The sequence below is a fragment of the Colobus angolensis genome, unplaced genomic scaffold (genome assembly GCF_000951035.1).
Source record: "Colobus angolensis palliatus isolate OR3802 unplaced genomic scaffold, Cang.pa_1.0 Scaffold74, whole genome shotgun sequence".
In the NCBI taxonomy this organism is placed as follows: Eukaryota; Metazoa; Chordata; class Mammalia; order Primates; family Cercopithecidae; genus Colobus; species Colobus angolensis.
Window position 1 is genome coordinate 10,890,928 of NW_012121154.1, and position 13,286 is coordinate 10,904,213.

At 42.2% G+C, this 13,286-nt stretch overlaps 1 protein-coding gene across 2 annotated transcripts in view; it reads right to left on the bottom strand.

Annotated features, from left to right (window-relative positions):
* Window positions 1-6,938, bottom strand: part of SLC26A5 (solute carrier family 26 (anion exchanger), member 5) — a 73,371-nt gene extending 66,433 nt beyond the window's left edge. For both annotated transcript variants that reach the window (XM_011927745.1, XM_011927744.1), the window contains exons 1-2: window positions 6,859-6,938; window positions 3,777-3,905 (exon numbers count right to left, since the gene is read on the bottom strand). The gene's annotated coding sequence lies outside the window, so the exon portion shown is untranslated. The remainder of the gene's footprint in view (window positions 1-3,776; window positions 3,906-6,858) is intronic.
* Window positions 6,939-13,286: the final 6,348 nt, after the last annotated feature.

The window sequence follows — 13,286 nt, forward strand, 5'->3', positions numbered from 1 at the left end:
TCAGCCTCCCGAGTAGCTGGGATTACAGGCGTGTGCAACCATGCCCAGCTAATTTTTGTGTTTTTAGTTGAGATGGGATTTCACCATGTTGGTCAGGCTGGTCTCGAACTCCTGGCCTCAAGCAATCCACCCGCCTTGGCCTCCCAAAATTGCTGGGATTATAGACATGAGCCACCGCACATGGCCTCCTTGCTGTTTTATGAACATGCCAAGCACATGTCTGCCTCAGGGCCTTTGCACTGGCCAGGATGCTCTACTCATAAAAAATACAGTTTTTATGAGCTGTGTTTTTCTCCATAGTACTGAACACTATCTAACCTACATGACGGTTTACTTCTTTATTTTCTGTCTCCCTTCCCTTCTTCATAAGAATGTAACCTACATGAAGTCAGGGGCATGGGGGAACTCATTAGATATTTGTTGGATAATGAGTGACTCTAGGAAGAAAGGAAGGAAAGAAAAATGCAAGAAAGGAAGCAATGAAAACCCTTGTTACCTTTGAGGATGTTGTTAAAAGTGTTCAATAAACAGGGACTGGCTAAGAAATTTTACCATTTCTAATTATTTTGCAAAATTGTGTTGCTTTTTGGAAGTAAAGATTTAAAAAGCAAACTAATGATAATCCTAAGGACTAGCACGACCCTATTCTTATTATCTTAAGAAACTAGATGAATGGGAGGATAAAGTTTTATTTATAAACACATAAATGGGCCATTGAGTTTAGTAATAATTAAGTTTCCAGTAGAGTTGAAATTATGACAAATCTACCTTTTCCTGGTATATTTCTTCCTACTTTAATTCATTTTAAGAAGTAGGTCAGGAATAAATCATGAAATAACAAAACATGTGTCCAATACTACTAAATCTTTGGGAACAACGATCAGCAATGAACATATAAAACGACTCCAATCCTAGAATTTTGTTTTGTTTTGTTTTGTTTGTTTTTTACTGGCAATGAGTACAACCAACTCTAGGTGGCTGGAGAGGTGGGAGCTGAGCTGGTTTTGTAGGTCTGCATTGGATTTTTGACATCAGGTAAAGGCCACTCCTCTGAGATACAGAGGTAAAGAACTTTACTGCCAATAGCTTTCCACTCCAGGAAAAAATAAAATATGCTCCAAACTAAGCTATGGTTTAGAATTAAGTCAGGCCCTGGGATTGGCCGACGCTGGATTAGACCAAGTGTGTCCAGGCTGCCAGTTCACCCCTGGAGACAGCACTGCATGCACTGTGTATGGAAGGCTGCAGGGAACATGTGGGAATCAAGGGCCACAAGCCCACATTTGTCAACACGGAGCATGCCGAGATGAGCTTGGTTGGGAAGACCCTAATCCAGCGGCGCTAGAGGAATTAAAGACACACAGAGAAATATAGAGGTGTGAAGTGGGAAATCAGGGGTCTCTCAGCCTTCAGAGCTGAGAGCCCCAAACAGAGATTTACCCACGTATTTATTAAAAGCAAACCAATCATTATCATTGTTTCTATAGATACTAAATTAACTAAAAGTATCCCTTATGGGAAACGAAGGGTTGGGTCGAATTAAAGGAATAGGTTGGGCTAGTTAGCCGCAGCAGGAACGTGCCCTTAAGACACAGATTGCTCATGCTATTTTTTGTGTCTTAAGAATGCCTTTAAGCAGTTTTCCACCCTGGGCGGGCCAGGTGTTCCTTGCCCTCATTCCCACAACCTTCAAGCTTGGGCATTAGGGCCATTATGAACATGTCACAGTGCTGCAGAGATTTTGTTTATGGCCAGTTTTGGGGCCAGTTTATGGCCAGATTTTGGGAGGCTTGCTCCCAACAGAGCAGGTGGGATATGGTAATCTGCCTGCATTTTAGCAAGTCGAGAATAGACTTATAGCAGAGATAAGACTAATCAAGAAAGAAAAGAGAGAAATTAAGTGTAGCTCCTGGTAACCCACGTGCTTCTTACCTTTGTCAGTTTTTCCTCCTTAGTGCCTTTCCATTTTTGGTCAACTGATGTCTGTCTCTCTTACTGATCTGACAGTCACATATACACACAGTTTTTTGTCTTTGGGATATGAAGAGTATTAGGAGATTAAAAGAAGAGTAGGGTAAACAAATACATTTCATGGATTACAATTTAGTAAGTCCTAACTCTAGAAGAATTTTCCAAGTGTGAAAATCTACAGAATTTACAGTGTAATGGCAACATGATTAGGTCCCAAGAAATAATTAAGGTAAACAATGTGCTCTTTTTCTCCTCTCCCTGGTAACTCAATAGTCTTCAACTACTTGAGAAGGTGTGAGGATCATTTTTTATCTCAGTTTGGACACTGAAGCTCACATTTCAGCGATGATCAAGGTGATCATGCTTATCCCCTGCTGACACCTTTCTTCCCCACCTCAACAAGTCACAGATCACTTCAAGGAGAAAATTTCAAGAGGTTATTAAACACTGGCATGGATACCCAGAGCAGAGATGTTATCATCTCTGGGGACCTTTAGGAACAGCTGATCATCCTAGATAGGCAGAATTACACCTAATTCAGACCGTCAAAAACTACTGGGTGCTGCAAAGTCAGCAAAGCATTGTGGGAATATCAAAAAGGTGAGCAGGCACAGCAGCTCCCCTGAATAACCTGAAACAGCTTGATCTGGACTGTTTCTGAGAAAGGCATGTTTAGGTTTGCTTACCACTGAGGAGGCGCAATGCTGGGCCAGGCTATGTTTACCAGGGACTTTGTGGGCCTGCTTTTCTCAATCCTGACTGGATATTAGTATTTGCTGGGGGGACTTTTAAAAAATAAAGATGCCTGGGCCTATCTTTATTTGATAATGGAGAAGTCCATTATCTTCTCCCCACCTTCATCACTCTTCTTTTTCTCTTTGAGACAGAGTCTCGCTCTTGTTGCCCATGCTGGAGTGTAGTGGCGCAATCTCGGCTCACTGCAACCTCCACCTCCTGGGTTTGATTCTTCTGCCTCAGCCTCCCAGTAGCTGGGATTACAGGCATGCGCCACCATGCCTGGCTAATTTTTGTATTTTAAGTAGAGACAGGGTTCTGCTATGTCGGCTAAGCTGGTCTTGAACTCCTGGCCTCAAATGGTACTCCCATCTCAGCTTCCCAAAGTGCTGGGAGCACAGGTGTGAGCCACTGAGCCTGGCCCACACTTTCACTATTGAAAACATTTGTATTCTGGAGGACCATGAGGGAGGGGACAGGTCTTTTTCAAAATCTAGGGAACACTAAGGACTTTATCCTCAAAGTAAATCTGATTAATTAATCAGAATCTCTGTTGGGTATTTTTTTTTCTAAATAAACTCCCTGGCAATGTAAATGCAATGGAATTATACATCAGTTGCTGAGAACCACTGATGCCATATAACACCCTCATTTTATACATAGAAAAATTAAGGTCCAAAGAATTTAACTGACATGTGACTTGCCCAAGACCATATGCCTGGTTAGTGGCAGAGCTTGGCTTAAAACCATGATCTCCATTAATTTACAAATCCAATAAGCATCTTTCAAGGACATTCTAGGGTTGTTGGCCCACCACCTAGTTGCCACTCAAGAATACGGTAAGTCAAAGCTGGTTGATAGCTAAGGATATCTTAGGCTGATCCTAATCCAAGTTAAAAGGTAAGTGTAAGGTGTGATGGTTCTGGTATTCTCTCTTATAGTTTTCTTCCAAGTAGTGGTGTGTGATTCAGACCTCTGGAAATTTTGAGGAATCCTTTGATCTGGATAAAATCCACCACTACCTCTGACCCACTCTCCAATTTACTAGTTCGAGGAGGCCGTCTACTTACCCAGATCCAATGTGCAGCACAAAAGTCAGGACAGGGGACAAGATCCCCCACTGGGAGCTCCACTGAAGTTCACTGAAACCTTGATCACTGGGGCTGAGAGCTGGAGAAGGGAGAGCTCGCTCCTTGGCCCTATATATAGAAGAAGAAAAGTAAGTTAATTCAGCAGTTGCTGGTTTGTTTTTTTTGAAAGAAGCTATGTCTAAAATATTTCTTAATGCTGTCCTTTCATTCCTAATATCAACCCACTCCCTTCCAAGGCACAGCTACTGCTATCAGAGGGGCTTACATGGGATAGGCTAATTATATATAATTATATCTTCTTCCTAAGGGTGAACTGCTAGGGTGTGAAAAAGATATATTTCAATTTTTGAACTTAACCATTCCCATACGTAGCAATTCATGACTACAAGTTTGCATATGAGAGATTGTGTCCCGAATGGGGCATCATCAGTACTGGGAGCAAATCCTCCTGGAGCACTTGCCTTGAAAAGAGCAAGAAAAGTAGAAAAATGAGAGTCATAATGTTCAAGATAAGAGTTGATCTTGATCAATTAAAAAATTAGGCCAATCTGTCTTTAGTCTTTTACAAATAATACAATTATTCCTTCCCACTCACAGAATACTTATTCAAGGGGCCATGTACTTATTCCATTTGAAAGTAAATTAAGTCATATCCACTCAGTTTGTGAATTTACCCACATCTTGCTTCACTTCCCTTTCCCTCCGCCTACCTACCCTCTGACTAATTCGCTGACCTGTTCTGAAGCAAGCTCTCACAACCTGGGCACCAGGAATCCTCTGAAAGGTGTACAAGATTTTGAATGGGTGTGCTTTTTTATTTTGGGGGGGATAAAGTCCCTAGTGTTCTCCAGATTTTGAAACAGACCTGTCCCCTCCTTCATAGTCCTCTAGAATACAATTGTTTTCAAGGGTGAAGGTGGAGAGAAGATAATGATGTTGACAGTTGTTGGTACCTACAATAAAACATTTTATGAAGTTGGTCCTGGAACTAGCCTTCAAAAGGATTAAGAGTTCATAAAATTGGATCTATCCTCCAAAAGAGTGGACTTACATAAAACATACTTTGAGGCACAAAATTATTAAATATATTCATGCTGTGTCTTCTTTTGTGCAAGATTTCACTAGTTTGAAACCAAAAGAAAGGAAAATCATCATCTCATTTTTCTTGATTTTAACTTTATTAATCTAATGATAATGAGAACACCTGGGAATATGAATATACTTCTTATTTATCATGATTTCCCTCGAAAACTGTTTCACTTGGGTTACTAAAATGCAGACTACCTGCAACGGTAGAAAAATTAAGATACCGGGGGCAACACATGATATTTAGAATGCGATGAAAACTCAACTGATTTTGATTGTCAATTAAATAGGCAGTCCACACCTGCATCTACACCTCACAAGACAATCCACTGATTGTTAGAAACTTCCTTAGTCTTCCATTCTTCTGTTCTTAGCAAAGTGCCTCTACTCGAAAGGCGCTCAAATACTTGTTGGATTGAGTCAATTCTTTTGGTTTCGCTCATAAATTAATGAGGAACGTGTAACTCTGTATAGTTTCAGAGTAGTTAAAGAGAGAAAAAAAAGAAATGCTACGTAAGAGAATTGGGGCTTCAGGTGTTACCTAACAGACTAGAAAGCTTTCCAACAGTGCACTTAAGATATGAGCTATAGCAACCTTACCTAGGAATTCCTTGCCCTTTCTTTCTAATGCAAATTAGTTTGAATTTCTCCTCCCTCCTGTCCTCTGCCTGAAAGTCTTCTGATACAAAGCAATATACAGTAATTAGAAGGAATGCCTGACAAAAACACATTTTAAATTTCATTTTCAAAAAGGTTGATACTTCCTATTGCATACTCCGAATTCCCCTGCATTTCTATGCTGTAGATTCCTACACTTTAGACAATACATTTGTATCTAGTGCACATTGTTACTTTTCAGATAGGAAAAAGCTAAATCTCAGTCAGTCCCCGCAAAAGGTTGCCCTTTTTTTTGTTGTTTTAAGAGTCTCCATGAATGTTGTTTAAATTCTAGAATCCACAGTACTCATCGAAGCTAAGGAAAATAATTTTGCCCACCCTACAGCGTATCGGAGGCTTTCTTCACAGCTAGCAGCTCGGATCCTTGCAACTGTTTCTTCTGTAGGTCTCGGGGCTCATTGAGAAGGTCCAGCACGCCTTCCCGGCTGGGCCTGGCCCAGGTGCGCTCTAGATGAGGCAGTTAACCAAGTCAATTGGTTCCCGATCAACTAAATCTCTCTTAAAAATAAACACTGCCGCGAGCTTCGAGAGTCCAGCATGTCAGAGCCTCTATGATGGCAGAGCAGCTGCCGCGATGCCTGATTAGTAGGGAGAAGGATTTCCCGGCAGGGGGCCAATACCAAATTTTAGGGCCGTTAGGCTCAGAGCAGTCCTTTCGTGAGCGGAGAAGTAGGAGACCCGGGGTTCGAGCCTTGCCCGGCACTGAGCGGAGGGCCCAGTCTCAGGACCACAGCCTCGCTCCCTGGGAGCTCCGGGCGGCCAAAGCTGGGCAAGCCCGGCCCGGCACAGGAGGAGGCACAGCCGGTCTCCGGAGAGAGGGCCAGAGGCAGAACTGCGGGCCTGGTTTTGTGTAATTCGGTTTGGACACAAATCAGGCCAGACCCAAGAAGTCTGGTGCCGGCCACCGTAGGGCAAGAGGAGGGTGTTTCGGAGCACAGCCAGGGCGCGCGGGAAAAAGATGAAAACCAAACTGGAAACGGCAAACGGCTGGATTAGCGCCGAAGGGATTCGAGGAGGCAAATGTGAAGTAAAAATGCTGTGTGCAGCTGCAGAGGGCGAGGGGACGGGGATTGCAAAGGACAGCGCTTCGTGAGACTTTCTCCTTCCCGGCGTAGAGACCAGCAGAGTGCGGGCAGGTCAGCCCTGTCGTCTGTTCGTTTAGGGAAAGGGCGCGGCATGGAGCCCGGGAGAGAGGGGCAGAGGCGGTGACAGCGAGGGCCCCTGCTCGGGTGGGCCCGCGGGCCTCAGCTCAGCCACCTCCCGAGGGACCGCGACCCCCGGCCCCGCGCGCACTCACCAGCCCGGGCTGCCCTGGGCGGAGCCGCCCCGCCGCGCTCCCCAGCCGCTGCCTCTTCGACGAGCGCGCTGCCTCCAGGTGCGGCTCTGGGAGGAGGCGCCGCGCGCCTCCGGGTAACACAAACCCGCCCCGCCCCGCCCCGCCAAGGCCAGGCCCCGCAGACACACTCCGCTGTGGGACGCCGGGGCGCGGGCATCCCTGCCCCCTAGGGGCTTCTTCCCAAGCACCTAGAACTTTCCAAAGGGTGCTTGGAATTTAACACCTTGGTCGTCAAGCCCCGCAAAAGTACCCTGATGAGACTGGCTTTCTTCCCCTACCGCCCAGGAGTTTCTCCAGGTGGCATTCCTGTCGCCTTGAGGTGGAACGTCAGTAGAGGCTCGAGGCTGAAGCAAGCACAATACTCAAGGTATAGCGTTCAAGTGGAAAACATTGCGTTTTATGATTTTAAAATGGAAAAAAAAAGAATCAAAAGAAAACCCTGACTTATCTTTTCAATTACAGTCATTATAGAGACTCGGATTTGTACAGGAACATTCGAAAACTTAGGAAATCCTTAGGACAATGTAAGTGTGAGATTTTTTGTTTTTGTTTTTTTCAAAAAGTTTTGATGAACTGCCTTTGGTTAACACTTTGCAAATATTGAGTATTTATTGCACAACAAGGCAATGCATGATAGGTTATTTTCCGGGCATTTAAGTTACAATTTACAAAACAACGTTTGCTTTTTATTAAGTAGAATAATGTAACATGTTACCCCAAGGTGGGAGAATCGCTTGAGCCCAGGAGTTTGAGACCAGCCTGGCAACAAAGCGAGACTCCGTCTCTTAAAAAACAAATTAGGAAATAGCTTGTTTTGCTTCTAAAAAGTGGGATACAAGAGCGCGCCGCAGCCAGAGTGCCGGGATTCAAGAGGGTGAAGGGTAGAAAATGATTTCAAATACACACTTCCCTCTGGCTTTGTAGCTTAGCAAGGATTATAGTTGGTTCATTAAGAGCATCTGTTTTTTGCTTTATGCATTTCTGCGCGTGCACACTGTAGTGACACATGTGATGGACAAGGTCTTTGGTCTTAAAGCTGAAATGCACGTCTGCAGACACCAGAGGCTTCTGACAAGGAGACCGCACCTCCAGAACCCAGGCCAGGCCTTCGGCTTCGAGCGCTGGTGGGGTCCTTCAACCGGGAGGAAGGGCTGGAGATTCCCTCCCTACTCCACACGAGGGCGGTCTCTTCAAGGGCACCAGACCACTGTCCACGTCCCTAGCTGAGGAAACCAAATTTGCTTTTCTCCACGCTTTTGAATATCTCTAAACAAATCTTAACAGGATAAATTACTAAAGAGGAGTTGGGCTCCTGGGACGTGCATTTCTGGTGTCCTTCATTTGCCCCTTGGCCTTTGCCATCCTATGAAATTATTTTGCCACATACATGTCTGTAGCCTAGTACTTCTTACACTATAATGTGCATAGGAATCACCTGCGGATCCCGTTAAAAATGCCGATTCTGAATCAGTAGGTCTGCGGTAGGGGCTGAGATACGCATTTCTAACAGGCCCCTGGGTGATCCTGATAGGCTGCTGGAGGACCAAACTTTGAGTAGCAACACTGGAGACAGTTGGATGATAAACTGCCTTTGCTGGTAGCACCAGGTACCTAATACCTAACACAATAACAGCAATGTTGTTAATACCTGTTCAGTGTTTACATATAGTAGGCACTGTTCTGAGCACTTTACATGTATTTTCTTGTATAGATACTGCTATTATTTCTAATTTAGAGATGACTTTACTTTTAATATGAATGTTCCCCATCCTCGATCCGCTTCCCATCCTTGCTGGCTTAATTTCATTTCTTTGGTATTAGAATATTAGAGCATTAGGAAGAATAGCTAGTGGATGCTGGGCTTAATACCTAGGTGATGGGTTGATCTGTGCAGCAAACCACCATGATACACGTTTACCTGTGTAATAAATCTCCACATGTACTCCAGAACTTAAAAGCTGATAAAAGAAAAAAAAAATTAAAAGATCTGAAAACGTATACTCAGAATCGTCTTCCCTCTTTTGTTCCATCCATTCTACCCAATCCTGTGTGAGTAAACGTCATTACTTCTCATCTATTCTTCCTGTGTTTTTGTAAAGCCACACAGATATTTGTTACGTGTTCTTGCCTGCTTTCCTGTCTGCCTGCCTGCCTACCTTCCTTCTTTTCCTTCCTTCCATCCTTTTCTTTTTTTTTTTTATTATACTTAAGTTCTGGGATACATGTACAGAATGTGCAGGTTTGTTACGTAGGTATACACGTGCCATGGTGGTTTGCTGCACCCATAAACCCGTCATCTACATTAGGCGTTTCTCCTAATGTTATCCCTTCCCTAGCACCCACACTCCTCACAGGCCCTGGTGTGTGATGTGCCCCTCCCCGTGTCCATGTGTTTTCATTGTTCAACTCCCATCTATGAGTGAGAACATATGGTGTTTGATTTTTCTGTTCCTGTGTTAGTTTGCTGAGAATGATGGTTTCCAGCTTCATCCATGTCCCTGCAAAGGACATGAAATCATCCTTTTTTGTGGCTGTATAGTATTCCATGGTATATATGTGCCCCATTTTCTTTATCCAATCTATCACTGATGGGCATTTGGGTTGGTTCCAAGTCTTTGCTATTGTGAGTAGTGCCACAATAAACATACGTGTGCATACGTCTTTAGAGTAGAATGATTTATAATCCTTTGGGTGTATACCCAGTAATGGGATTGCTGGGTCAAATGGTATTTCTGATTCTAGATCCTTGAGGAATCGCCACACTGTCTTCCACAATGGTTGAACTAATTTACGCTCCCACCAGCAGTGTAAAAGTATTCCTGTTTCTCCACATCTCCAGCATCTGTTGTTTCCTGACTTTTTAATGACCATCATTCTAACTGGTGTGAGATGGTATCTCATTGTGGTTTTGATTTGCATTTCTCTAATGACCAGTGATGATGAACTTTTTTCCATATGTTTGTTGGCTGTATAAATGTCTTCTTTTGAAAAGTGTCTGTTCATATCCTTTGCCCACTTTTTGATGGGGTTGTTCGTTTTCTTGTAAATTTAAGTTCTTTGTAGATTTTGTATATTAACCCTTGTCAGATGGATAGATTGCAGAAATTTTCTCCCACTTTGTAGGTTGCCTGTTCACTGTGATGATTGTTTCTTTTGCCGTGCAGAAGCTCTTTAATTAGATCTCATTTATCAATTTTGGCTTTTTTTTTTAAAAAAATTATACTTTAAGTCTGGGGTACATGTGCACAACGTGCAAGTTTGTTACCTAGGTATACATGTGCCATGTTGGTTTGCTGCACCCATCAATTTGTTGTTTAGGTATTTCTCATAATGCTATCCCTCCCCCAGTCCCCCCCCTACCCACAGACCCTGGTATGCAGTGGTTTCCCCACTGTGTCCATGTGTTCTCATTGTTCAGCTCCTACTTATGAGTGAAAACATGCAGTGTTTGGTTTTCTGTCCTTGTGATAGTTTGCTGAGAATGATGGTTTCCAGCTTCCTCCATGTCCCTGCAAAGGACATGAAGTCATCCTTTTTTATAGCTGCATAGTATTCCATGATGTATGTGCCACATTTTGTTTAGCTAGTCTATTATTGATGGACATTTGGGTTGGTTCCAAGACTTTGCTATTGTGAATAGTGCCACAGTAAACATACGTATGCATGTGTCTTTATAGTAGCGTGATTTATAATCCTTTGGGTATATACCCAGTAAGGGGATTGCTGGGTCAAATGGTATTTCTAGTTCTAGATCCTTGAGGAATCACCACACTGTCTTCCACAATGGTTGAACTAGTTTACAGTTCCACCAACAGTGTAAAAGTGTTCCTGTTTCTCCACATCCTCTCCAGCACCTGTTGTTTCCCTACCTTTTAATGATTGCCATTCTAACTGGCTTGAGATGGTATCTCATTGTGATTTTGATTTGCATTTCTGTAATGACCAGTGATGAGTATTTTTTCATATGTCTGTTGGCTGCATAAATGTCTTCTTTTGAAAAGTGTCTGTTCATATCCTTTGCCCACTTTTTGATGGGGTTTTTTTTTTTTTCTTATAAATTTAAGTTCTTTGTAGATTCTGGATATTAGCCCTTTGTCAGATAAATAGGTTGTAAAAATTTTCTCCCATTCTGTAGGTTGCCTGTTCACTCCACTGATAGTTTTTTTTCTTTTTTTTTTTTTTTTGCTGTGTGCTTTTTTTTTTTTTTTTTTTTTTTTTTCCAAGACAGAGTCTGGCTTTGCTGTGCAGAAGCTCTTTAGTTAGATCCCATTGGTCTATTTTGGCTTTTGTTGTCATTGCTTTTGGTGTTTTAGTCATGAAGTCTTTACCGATGCCTATGTCTTGAATGGTATTACCTAGGTTTTCTTCTAGGGTTTTTATGGTTTTAGGTGTAAGATTTAAGTTTTTAATCTCTCTTCAGTTAATTTTTGTATGAGGTGTGAGGGAAGGATCCAGTTTCAGCTTTCTACATAAGGCTGGCCAGTTTTCTCAATACCATTTATTAAATAGGGAATTCTTTCCCAATTGCTTGTTTTTGTCAGATTTGTCAAAGATCAGATGGTTGTAGATGTGTGATGTTATTTCTGAGGCCTCTGTTCTGTTCCGCTGGTCTGTATGTCTGTTTTGGTACCAGTACCATGCTGCTTTTGTTACTTTAACCTTGTAGTATAGTTTGAAGTCAGGTAGCATGATGCCTGCAGCTTTGTTCTTTTTGCTTAGGATTGTCTTGGCTATGTGGGCTCTTTTTTGGTTCCATATGAAATTTAAAGTAGTTTTTTCTAATTCTGTGAAGAAAGTCAATGATAGCTTGATGGGGATAGCATTGAATCTATAAATTACTTTGGGCAGTATGGCCATTTTCTATTGTTTGCAGTAGTTTCAGAAGGAATGGTATCAGCTCCTCCTCATACCTCTGGTAGAATTCGCCTGTGAATTCATCTGGTCCTGGACTGTTTTTGGTTGGTAGGTTATTACTGCCTCAATTTCAGAAACTGTTATTCGCCTATTCAGAGATTCACCTTCTTCTTGGTGTAGTCTTGGTAGGGTGTATATGTCCAGGAATTTATCCATTTTTACTAGATTTTCGAATTTATTTGCATAGAGGTGTTTATAGTATTCTCTGATGGTAGTTTGTATTTGTGTGGGAATCAATGGTTATATCCCCTTTATCATTTTTTATTGTGTCTATTTGATTCTTCTCTCTTTTCTTTATTAGGCTTGCTAGTGGTCTATTTTGTTGATCTTTTTAAAAAACCAGCTCCTGGATTGATTGATTTTTTTTTTTTGAAGGGTTTTTTATGTCTTTATCTCCTTCATTTCTGCTCTGATCTTTGTAATTTCTTGTTTTCTAGCTTTTGAATTTGTTTGCTCTTGCTTCTCTAGTTCTTTTAATTGTGATGTTAGGGTGCCGATTTTACATCTTTCCTGCTTTCTCCTGTGGGCATTTAGTGCTATACATGTCCCTCTACACACTGCTTTAATGTGTCCCAGAGATTCTGGTACGTTGTGTCTTTGTTCTCATTGGTTTCAAATAACTTATTTAGTTGTGTCTTAATTTTGTTATTTAGCCAGTAGTCATTCAGGAACAGGTTTTTCAGTTTCCATGTAGTTGTGTGGTTTTGAGTGAGTTTCTTTTTTTTTTTTTTTTGAGACAGTCTCTGCTCCCCAGGTTCACACCATTCTCCTGCCTCAGCCTTCCGAGTAGCTGGGACTACAGGTGCCCACCACCATGCCCAGCTAATTTTTTCGTATTTTTAGTAGAGACGGAGTTTCACAGTGTTCACCAGGATGGTCTCGATCTCCTGACCTCATGATCCACCCGCCTTGAACTCCCAGAGTGTTGGGATTACAGGCGTGAGCCACCGTGCCCGGTCCTTGAGTGAGTTTCTTAATCCCGTGTTCTAATTTGAGTGCACTGTGGTCTGAGAGACAGTTTGTAATGATTTCTGTTTTTTTTTACATTTGCTGAGGAGTGTTTTACTTCCAATTATGTGGTCAATTTTAGAATATGTGTGATGTGGTGCTGAGAAGAAGGTATATTCTGTTGATTTGGGGTAGAGAATTTTATAGATGTCTATTAGGTCTGCTTGGTCCAGAGCTGAGTTCAAGTCCTTGCTATCCTTGATAACTTTCTGTCTTGTTGATCTGTCTAATATTGATAGTGGGGTGTTAAAGTCTCCCATTGTTGTTGTGTGTAGTCCAAGTCTCTTTCTAGGTTCTCTAAGAACTTGCTGGGTTCTCCTGTATTGGGTACATATATATTTAGGATAGTTAGCTTTTCTTGTTGAATTGATCCCTTTACCATTATATAATGGCCTTCTTTGTCTCTTTTGATCTTTGCTGGTTTAAAGTCTGTTTTATCAGAGACTAGGATTGCAACCCTGCTTTTT